Below are 12403 nucleotides of genomic sequence, written 5' to 3'. Positions count from 1 at the left end.
TTTAAGCACAAATTAGGCAACTTTACAGGGAAATTGTAAGGAGAATAACTGAAAGAATGCCTGATCCTGTTTACATTTAAGTATTATTGCAGTAAATAATTAGAAGAAACTTTCCAGTCAAACTAATTATTTATTAAATTAAAATGAAGAAAAAAAAACAGTCAAAAGCACACAATTCCGATTAAAAACACTATAAGTCCACCTAATCCAGTGTCATTATTTGGACTAATTTTTAAATCGACTGAGGATCTGTGAAATGTTACCACTGAAATATCACCACATCTTATGGTTGAATTACAGCCACTTCTACAGGGAGTGCAGAATTATTAGGCAAATGAGTATTTTGACCACATCATCCTCTTTATGCATGTTGTCTTACTCCAAGCTGTATAGGCTCGAAAGCCTACTACCAATTAAGCATATTAGGTGATGTGCATCTCTGTAATGAGAAGGGGTGTGGTCTATTGACATCAACACCCTATATCAGGTGTGCATAATTATTAGGCAACTTCCTTTCTTTTGGCAAAATGGGTCAAAAGAAGGACTTGACAGGCTCAGAAAAGTCAAAAATAGTGAGATATCTTGCAGAGGGATGCAGCACTCTTAAAATTGCAAAGCTTCTGAAGCGTGATCATCGAACAATCAAGCGTTTCATTCAAAATAGTCAACAGGGTCGCAAGAAGCGTGTGGAAAAACCAAGGCGCAAAATAACTGCCCATGAACTGAGAAAAGTCAAGCGTGCAGCTGCCAAGATGCCACTTGCCACCAGTTTGGCCATATTTCAGAGCTGCAACATCACTGGAGTGCCCAAAAGTACAAGGTGTGCAATACTCAGAGACATGGCCAAGGTAAGAAAGGCTGAAAGACGACCACCACTGAACAAGACACACAAGCTGAAACGTCAAGACTGGGCCAAGAAATATCTCAAGACTGATTTTACTAAGGTTCCCCCCTATTTGATAGCTTGGCACAGTCTGGAGAGGTGGGGGAAAAATTGGCAGCCCGCAGGCAATGGACTCTAACATCCATCATTCTCTCTTGTTTCTCTTTTTATGTGTATCTGCTTTACATATTGTAATGTCCTGAAAGTACTATATTATGTACTGTCGTTATTTGCATATTTGCTTTTGCTGTTCTTGTGTTCATTCATTTATTTAAATAATAAAAAAATATTTAAAAAAAAACAAAACAGTTTTTTATCTTGAGTATGTATGATTACATTCCTCTTGAATTAGCCTTTCATATGATAGCTTCACTTCCATATACTTGTGGGTAGATAATTATTTATTTTTTTGTTTCTAATCCACATGGTGCTTATACATGGGATCAGCTTGGTGTTACTTGGATTAAGTTACACGTTGCTATTGAGTGTTACATCATATTGTGAGAAGAGTTAGTTATTTGGTTGAGAATATATGCAATAGCACAGTGTTATCTATATGAAACACATGAACTAACACCCTCTAGTGGTGAAAAACTGTTAAAATGCATTCTGAAGAGAGGTGGCCTTCAAGGTCTAAGAAATTAGCATATGAACCTCCTAGGTTAAGCTTTCAACTAAGAATACCAAGAGAACAAAGCAAAATTGGTATTTGATAAAAGTAAAATGGAAAATTGTTTAAAATTGCATGCCCTCTCTGAATCATGAAAGTTTATTTTGGACTAGACTGTCCCTTTAAGGTTGTTTTATTTTTTTTTACATCATTGTTGATACAAAAAATATTATTTTGTTGGTAAAGACAGACTTTTTAATAACCGTCACAGTAAATTTACTTTAATATTTTGCTTATATATGATCTATGAGTTATTAATATGGATGCATTTGAGTGTTAATCCTTTTTAAGATTGCAGATTTTTATGAGTATGACTAATAGTCACAGAATACATGTAAGAATGTGCTGAAACAGGTAATAACAATGTCAAAAACTAGAGTGTGGTAATTAGAGTGAATGAAGAGTATGCTAATTCATAAGTGAGCAAAATCTTGCTAATTTGATGAATTGACATTAGATAGTTTGGTGAAAAGAAAGTGGATGACATACTGTATACTTGATTGTGAGGGTAGCCTACAAATACTTACTTAGGTCCTGATATTCAAAACCTCTCTGCTCAGGTGAGATATTCTAAAATGATCCTCCAGCACTATGAGATCCCTAGTGAAATTTTATTCTCCAAATGCAGATTTTGCTTTACTGTACATGGGGTGTTCCCTGCATTTCTGTATGTGAAGGGGAGACTAGCCGAGTGCAATATAGCACTGCATGACATGTCAGTTCTGTTGCATTTACTTTTTATTTTCTATCACTTTCCACTTCAGATTAAATTTTATTACATTTAAACTTTGCACTTTCTGTATTGTTATTAATGTTTATACAGCAATGCATTTAGGCTTGCGATTTTACAAATTATGATTATGCCTTCCCAGTTTCTGTAAATTTGGTCCATACTGTATGTATGTATATATATATATATATATATATATATATATATATATATATATATATATATATACATACAGTATATATATATATATATATATATATATATATATGTATGTATTTTTTTCAAATTATATTGCACTTCTATTATCTGGCCTATAGAAAGTAATGATGCTCTCTGGTAAACTAAAGCTGACAGTTTTTCAGCTTTGATTTAAGTAAAAAACATGCAAACATTTTCTAGTTTGGAGAGAATATAATGCTGACTTCACCAGGGCAGAACTCACTGAATTTTCTAAGAAAAGGGGAGGAACCTGGAAATCCCAGAGAGATGAGAGATAAAATGTAATGAAGCTCTTTGGGATAAATTTCCCATGGGAGAGAGAAGGTAACTGGAGAACCCCTGGGGATGATATATAATAAAAAATAGACAAAAGCAAGTTAAATTGTAGTGAAAACATTTCAGTTTAATTTGGAATTGATGCAAAAAAGATCCTTTATATCACATTTATTTTAGATAAAATAAGTGTATTGTGAATTTTGAGCAAACTTCACCTACATACAGCTGGTGAGACAAATCATAGATATCAGCTTGTTTAAAATGCTTACAAAATTTAACAAGACTTTTGAGAGAGCTTCATATACACCCTGGGAACTCTTCTGATAATACCAGTGAACTGCTCTGTACCTCCTACTTTCCAAAACTGTCAGTTTACAATGGAGAAAATACAAAGTGCCATGTAATTTCTAAAAGATACACAGAAATATACATGTGGGCGGCGGATTAGGGGTTAATAGGTTTATGTAGTGTCAGCGATGTCGGGAGCGGCGGATTAGGGTTAAGCACTTTATTTAGTGTAAGGCGATGTCGAGGAGCGGCGGATTAGGGGTCAATAACTTTATTTAGGTGTTGGCGATGTCGGGGGCGGCAGTTTAGGGGTTAATAGTTTTATTATAGTAGTATTGATGTGGGGGCAGGGGTTTAGGGGTTAAAAGGTTTATTTAGGTGTTAGCGATGTGGGGACAGCGGTTTAGGGGTTAATCCCTTTATTTAGTGTCAGCGATGTCGGGGGCGACAGACTAGGGGTATTTAGACTAGGGGTTTATGTTAGGGTGTTAGGTTTAAATGTAACTTTCTTTTCCCCATAGACATCAATGGGGTTGCATTACGTTGATTTGCCATTCTGTGATCGAAGGTGTTAGTTTTTTTCTAACACTTTCTCCCCATTGATGTCTATAGGGGAAAGTGGGCACTATCACATCAAGTCAGGCCTTGGGTTTTGTGTGGTATGAAGCTTAAGGCACCACACCGCACAGCACAAGGGGGTTCTTCAGTAACTCATAATGGCAGTGCTATGAAAGTGCGATCCCGCTCATTTTATTGCGTTATTTACGCACCCAGTATAGCGCAAAACTAGTAATCTAGGCATAAGTGATTTATATACCTGTGTATATTTTAATAAATGTGTTACCTGGTATTCAATTTGTCCCGGGCGGGTTTTAAATAGAGCACTAGAACCAGAGTTGATGAGAGCTCTGCATCACATGAGTAGAAACAAGTAAAACTATGCAATGGAATTTTCAGCATTTGAGAACACACAGTCCAAAAATCCAGATATGTGACACAAACCTGTGGGACAACATAAATGACAGCCTACTACTAACAGTAAATAACCCACATTTTTCCACAAACAATGGCGATCCAGGTGAGTGGATGAGTGTGGTACATGGAGTGGAGCTCCAGACTGCTGTTCTCCCTGTTCCAATAGTGCAGTGGTGTATGCGGGAGCCAAGTTGGAGAGGCGAGTGGAATGAATAAATGCACAATCAGCGTTCTTTTGTCACAAGCGTAGGGATGGATCTCCTGCTGGCTGAGTGCTCAAAGGATCCTGGATCAAGCCTTAAAATGATCTGTATCTACAGGGGTATCTTCTGCACCAGCCCCCAGATAATGCTTATCAATTATACAATTTTATACAGATATGGAATGGGGAAGAAAGACATGTTTGGTGTTATCTTTGGAGATAGATATATATATATATATATATATATATATATACATATATATATATATATATATATATATATATATATATATATATATATATATATATATATATATAGTATATATATCATTACTTTGGAATGCTTTGAAATTAATCTCTAGAGTATATAGACCTGATGCACCTACATTTTTTTGTGGGTACCTTCCTCACAGGTTATGATAGATATTTGGTTGGATCTATTGCTAGAATGAAGATGGCATAACTATAGCATATATATATCTTGTGGTCCTACTATATAGTAGTAAAAGCAAATCTCAGCAGCAAATTATATTAAGAGTTACCCACACAGTAGCATTACAATAGGCTAGATTATGAGTGGAGTACAAAATTGCACTGTTGTGAGTGCGATAGTTGCACTCCATTCGTAATAAGGCCCACGTAATTGTGCTCTGGTATTTTAAGTGGCCCGCACCGGGATCTTGCGTTCGCATTGCTAGCTATGCGCTCAATAGAGCACGCTTCCATAGGCTCCAATGGGAGCCTCGTTCTCATGCTGTGAGACACGGAATGAAAACTAGCACAGGGATGGGCAGCAAATGTAAATATATATCTAAATGAATATATACATATATATTTATGTGTTAATATGTGTATATACACCTAGAAACTGTTCCATGCAGTATTTGTTTATGGAGAAAAAATGCTACTTTTTTTTATATAAACTAAAGTGAAAGACTCTTTATTTTAGGGCCAATTGGACACTTGAAGAAAATTAATCAGAGATCTGATCTCTGGTTTATTCTCTGAGCCCTAATTGCACGTTTAATTGCTGGTTATTTATTGCTCCACTTGTAATCTAGCCCAATATTAAATATAAGTTAGTGACTGGAGTTTTAATGGCCCTATTGTTCTAAAAGCTCTCTTTAGCATACAGAGTAGTAGAAAATGCTCTGTAATTTTGTTGCAATGATTATAGGTGTTTTTTTTAATATACCTACTTTATTAAAGTGGTCTAGTTGTTACTTCAGCTCTTAGTTAATTTAAGACACAGTCCCCTACTACTACTATACAGTTAGCGTTCTGTATTATTTTTATGTTTTAAAATGAGTGCAAGGGATTATGTGTGGTCTATATAGTAACTACTCACCATAAAAACTAATCTTATTACCATTTTTAATATTAATATTTTTGAGAATATTTCAGCTAATTTCAGAGCGGTCCTTTGCAGAGATAAGAGGAAGTTTTTGGATGGTATGTTAGTCTGTCAATATTATAACTATTGATACTAATACCCAGAGAGCCTGATATCTTACTGCTGCACTTTACCACTACGTTTCTAATGTTGGGATGCTTGATATAGCTTGTTAATTACAGACCTATATTAGACACTTGTATAATAGTGAAATTTTACACAATTTAAGCTAAACATTCTTATATATAGTACTGATAGATAATCTAATTATAGAAGAACATGTTTTTTTTATGTGACCTATTGTTCTATACTGGAGTTTTGAAAATGTATCTCCTTTTACTGATAGGCTCGAGAGAGAGACTTCCTAAACAGTCGGAAAACTAACATTTTTTTATTGAAATATATTGTTTGTATGCCTTGAATTGAACTTTAATACATATAATTTAAAAAAACACCAGGGAAAATGATAATTTAGCAGTAGTCTCTTAATTGTTTCCGGAGCTGTATATATTTTTTAATAATAATAATAATAAGAAGAAGAAGAACATTTTCTTCTCTGTGAAGGACATTGGAATGTATAATATGCATAACTACTACAAATTCATCTAAATGTATTCCAATGTGATTTTTTTCACAATACGAGCAGACAAATATATTGGGGGATGAAACTGAAAAACAAAGAATTATTGTTTGACCAAATTAATTCCTTTTGTTTAATTTGTTTGCCACCAAAAAAGGTGCAGGAAGGGGCAGGAAAGTAAAAAAGTTATATAAGTTTGGCTAATCAGCTCCATAGTTTGTACCATCCACTCCTTGATTGACCTGACATTATGGCATGGAATATTGTCCTGCTGGAAAAACAAATCATCATAGTTGTGGAACATTGTAAGAGCCGAAGGATAACCTTCCAGGATAACCTTGTAAGTGGCTTGATTCACGCATCCTTCACAAAGATAAATCTACCCGATTCCAGCTTTAATGAAGCACCCCGAGATATCAAAATTCCTCCACCAAATTTCACAGGTTGCCTGCCGCTATGGCTTGTAGTTATATCCCCAGGTCTCCATTTGATCATTAGACGCCTTAGTGTTGGGCAAACCTGAAAATTAGATTCATCAGAGAAGATGACCTGGAATGAGGCAGATTTATCTTTGTAAAGGATGCACAAAAAGATATTTTTATCACATACAGTATATATGAGTGTACAACTTTATTTTAATGTACTTATTTTGTGTTTGGTTCACATTTTTTTACCCCTTACACTTCAGTCACACTAACCTGAGGCGCGCTAATTTATTTTCAACTTGTAATACAAGCGCAAGTTAGTGTGGGTGCAATATTGCTTATTGTAATATAGCCCTATACATGTTTTCTTTAGGAATGTGAACTGATGATAAACATAGAACAATAAAAAGTGTGTTTGAAATATTTATGAAATAATGATTCCATGACAGCTGTCTGTGTTTGTAATAAAAAAAGTACATACATTTCTGTGTTATTATTTATTGTGCATTTCGCATTTGACTTTTCCTCATATCTGAGTATTAAAAAAAAAAAAAAAACCTAAGTTCATATTTCCTAATCAGTTCTTAATTAATTAATTAAATATAAAATAATAAGCTACCCCTTTAAAATTGGGAAACAATTGTTCAGTCCTTTCAAACAACTGAATTATATTTTGGTATAAAATGATAGGAAAGAGTTATCTACATCTATCATGAATTGAGCTTATCAGGAAACTGCCTTATCTGTTTGATTACAGATTATTGTAATCTTCAGCAATAATCCATTGTAATGTTCTCCTCTTCCAATGGCTGATTATTTTATGCCACAAATATTTTTGTATGTAGGTCCAGTTACTTAAAGGGACAGTATACACCAATTTGCATATAACTGCATGTAATAGATACTACTATAAAAAAGAATATGCACAGATACTGATATAAAAATCAAGTAAATAACTTTTTAAAAACGTACTTAGAAAGCTCCCAGTTTACAACTGTTGATGAGGTTTGGCTGGGACACCCACTGAAAGGGGCTGGGAAAACAAGAAGAGCAAACACTCCCCCCTTCCCTGCATATGAAAAGCCGGATTACATAAACAGGAGCCAGCCAGTCTGTAAACGCATGTATACATCTGACACTGTAGGGCTTGGTTAGTAGTCTAAAAATCAGCACAATATTCTTAAAAAATAATCAAAACTATACATTGTTACAAAAACACTCCAAGATGGGCTATATAAAAGGATAATATACAAAACATTTATGCAGTGAAAAATCTAGTGTACAATGTCCCTTTAAGGCCAGAGTAACCAAGGGCCACAATGCATTATACTTACACATAGAATTAAGATAAACTGAATGTAGATTATAACCTTATAAATACATACATGATATACAGTATATGCCAGGAAACAGCAAAGTGAAATGAAAATTTAATAATCTTAAATGTGAAAATAAAAATATTGTATGTTGCAGTTTAATGTTACCTGCAGTTAAATGTATAATAGATATAACTACATTTAAACACTTCAGCATTTTGAAACCCTAGGTTACAGAATCTGTTTTTGTTTTGTTTTTTGGTCTCTCTATGAATTGTGGGACAAGCACAATAGTGTGTTTTAAACCCCTTCTGTATAATATACTATTTCTACCAAAAAACAAATTTCTTGTTAAGAATATCTGGTTAGTGTTTATTCTTTGGGTCATATGAATCTACATGTTTATACGCTAGTGCCTTTCTAGAGAATAGACTGCATAAGTAAAAACAAATACTTAAGGTATTAAATTATAGAAAATACGTATAGATATTGTCACAGAATTAAAAATAATGCCCATGCACAGATTTAGCATGTTCCTCTCTGCTAAAATACCCCTAAAGGCTTTCTGAAATTCCATCTGGTGTATGCATCTGAAATTCCTAAAGCAATGTCATAAAAAAAGCTGTGAAATTTTAATAGAAAACTCATTTTTAATAGATTGCAATCACTTGCCCAGTAAGAAAAAATATATTTCCACTTCCTTTAGGCAAATACAAATTCATCATAGCTCATTTTGTTTTGGTTCCTGAAGGAACATGGTCTCCTTTTATAAATCATATTTATGAGATCATTGAGGTGCCCACGTTTATATTTATAACAGTTCAAACCCACTTTAGGCAATACAACTTAAAACTACCTGAATTTGTATTTGTGTTTTTAACAAATAGTAAAATACTTTTAATGTTAATAATCTTGATTTTAAAGAACACTGACTGAAAGTATAACTTAAACACATTAGAATATTCAAATAAAAAGTAATATATAATATGAATAGACTTGATGGGCCTTTTTGGTTCTGGTGAGTTGGATAATTTGGGCGGAGAAAGCAGCTTCCGCTGCTTGTTAAATATAGCCCCTAGCGTACAGTGTAAGGGTTAGAAAACAAGTTGCACCAAGCACAACATAAGTACATTAAAATAAAGTGCTACACTGAAATATACACTATCTTATAAAAATTATTCATACAAATATTTAAAAAATAAATAAATAATTATATGGTATATGAGAAGGTGACTGGAAAAGGTATGTGTGTTCGTGTGCACACACACACACACATATATATATATATATATATATATATATATATATATACACACACACATATATATATACATATATTCACACACAAATATATATATATATATATATATATATATATATATATATATACATACATACATACATACATACACTTGGAGACTTTTCAAGACAAATAACTTTAAACATGTTTATTAATATTTATTTTAATATTTTACTGTATTTTAATGTAACTATTTCATATTTTAATGTTCTTTTGTATTCTTTGTTTTGAAAATATACTGTATATATATATATATATGTCAATCTTTATCTGTTTAAATTCACACGCACACACACACACACACATATATATATATATATATATATATATATATATAAAGAACACCGGAATATGACATTTTAATAACTCAATTCAGGTTTAGTGCATTTGGTCTAACTCGGTTTCAGATTAGCACTCAAGTTTAGAACAGCACGCTCCCTTGAAGTCTTTGGGGATAAGTTGACATGGTTGCGATATCGGAAGTCCTGAAGTTATCGCACACTGGATTTCGATTGGGGCTAACTTTTTAATTTCAACTTGTAATATGAGTGCTAACCCATCTGCATTAAAACTTTAGCTTGATCATAATTAGCGTGCGAGTCAAACCCCCCAAACGTGTACCACTTGTAATCTAGACCATTGTCAGCTGCTGCATATCTCAATCTCTCTTAAACTGTTCATACTGTAACTGGTAATGATCAACAGCAGCCCAATCCATTCTAGGGTTCAAACCACTGTTGAGGATTTTCACTGAGGGAGGAGAGGGAGAAACTGAACTATGAACAGGCAAGCCAACCTTTACCCTTGGTTTGAGCTCCAGAAATATTTCACTGCCATTGGAAATACAGGGTCAGTAAGTTTGGTCTGACTTATGTGACTATATATAGATACTACAGACATTACTAGGCCATATTGGTGCCTCTGTGTTTCCTTCCTCATAGACACTATTGGTATTCATTTTTCAAGATGCAAAAGCTGCATTTGAGCCAATGTGGTGCCAGTCCACTTATGTAAGAAGCCGTTTTCTGCTTGTTAAACTGAATTCAAATCATCCTGAATTTAATGCCCAGGATTATTGAGAAGACCTGGTCTCATCTCACACAAGTGGTTGTGCAAGATCAGGTGGACAAGCAGTACAAGTAAATACTCGTACAAAGACAAACATGGGTGGCACCAGTGACGACCTTGCTGGTCACAGTGGGAATCTTGTCCACCTGCAGAATAATAAATATGTCCATGTACTAATAAATTACATAAATACAAAAAAAATGTTATGATACACATAACATAGAAAGCAAACTACAATAAACATCATGGCTATAATGCAATGGAAGTTACTTTTACTTAAAGGACATACTAGCTACTTAAAGGGACTATAAGCTCAAAATGAAATTGCCCTATAACATTTTGAAATTAAACATAATTGTGCAAGTGTATGTTGTTTAGGATTATACTAACAAATAGTTTGTTAGTTTGTGAAAATTGGTGAAAACGTTATTAAATGTATCAATCTTCAAAGAAAAGATTAGTCCATGACTAACATGTAGATGTATTTTTTAAAGTTTCATTAGTTGTTTAAAAAGTGACAAAATAAGTGTAAAGTGTTAGTGTCTATAAAACACTGGGAGCTGCCATGTTGTAACTTGTGTTACCTTCTCTGCTGTGGCCAATTAGGGTCAGTTATAAATAGGTCACTAGAGTTTCTTTCGTGATTCAGATAGAGCATGCAATTTTAAGCAACTTTCTAATGTACTCCTATTATCAAATGTTCTTTCTTCTCTTGGTATCTTTATTTGAAATGCAAGAATGTAAGTTTAGATGCCGGCCCATTTTTGGTGAATAACCTGGGTTATTCTTGCTGATTGGTGGATAAATTCATCCACCAATAAAAAAAGTGCTGTCTAGAGTCTGAAGCAAAAATGAAGCTTAGATGCCTTCTTTTTAAAATAAAGATAGCAAGTGAACGAAGAAAAATTGATAATAGGAGTAAATTAGAAAGTTACTTAAAATTGCATGCTCTATCTGAATCACAAAAGAAAACATTTGGTTTCAGTGTCTCTTTAATAAATATGTTTTTAATTATATTGAAAAATATATATATAGGCGCTGGTGTAAATAAGATAAAATACCCCTAATAGTTAGTGATATATTAAATTTATATAATATAAGTAGTATAAATAGATGTATATATTAAAAAATATTAAAAAATTGATAGAGAATTGCTAAAAATAGGGATATGATTTATATAGTCGGAAACACCATTTAATATATAGTATTAAAAATAAGGATTAATATTACACACCCTTGAAAAAATAGCCTTCATTAAAGTGTAAATAACATACCAATGTGTATAAACTCCCAGTTCGTAATTCCTATAACATAAATGACCTATTGTATTATAAATTTAACAATACCAGTTCCTGGATTAGAGTCTTTTTATAGCAGTCCACAATTATATTTAATAGAGTTTGTATTGAAAATTCGGGAATTGCTGACATCCGTGTCACTGGGGTCTTTTTGCCGGGTGCTGCTCTTCTACCTGATGTCTCCTTACTAGGGATTTGCGAATGTTTCTAAAAATTTGAAATTTAAAACGAATTTTGATACATTCGTTCGTTTGATTCGAATTTCGAATGTTTATATAACATTCTAACATTCTATTTTCGAATTTTTGTTTTCAAATTTTTCAATAAAATTAGAAAATATTCGTTCGAATAATAGAATGTTTAGCTATGTATTCATTCAATTTCGAAATGTAATGTGACATTCAAATTTGAAATAGTATTTCTAGTCTACTACTGTGTTTAATAAATGTAATATTCAAATTCGAATGCTACATTCGAATTTGAAATAGTATTTCAAGTCTAATACTGTGTTTTAAATGTGATATTCGATTTGAATGTGATATTCGATTCAAATGTGACATTCGAATTTGAAATAGTATTTCTAGTCTAATACTGTGCTTTATAAATGTAATATTCGAATTCGAATGTGACATTCGATTCGAATGTGATAGTCGATTTGAATGTGACATTTGAAATAGTGTTTCTAGTCTACAATTGTGTTTTATAAATGTAATATTAGAATTAGAATGTGATATTCGAATGTAACATTCGAATTCGAATGTGACATTCGAAAACTGTAAA

Source organism: Bombina bombina, chromosome 1 (assembly GCF_027579735.1).
Source record: "Bombina bombina isolate aBomBom1 chromosome 1, aBomBom1.pri, whole genome shotgun sequence".
NCBI lineage: Eukaryota > Metazoa > Chordata > Amphibia > Anura > Bombinatoridae > Bombina > Bombina bombina.
This window is presented reverse-complemented; position numbering follows the sequence as displayed.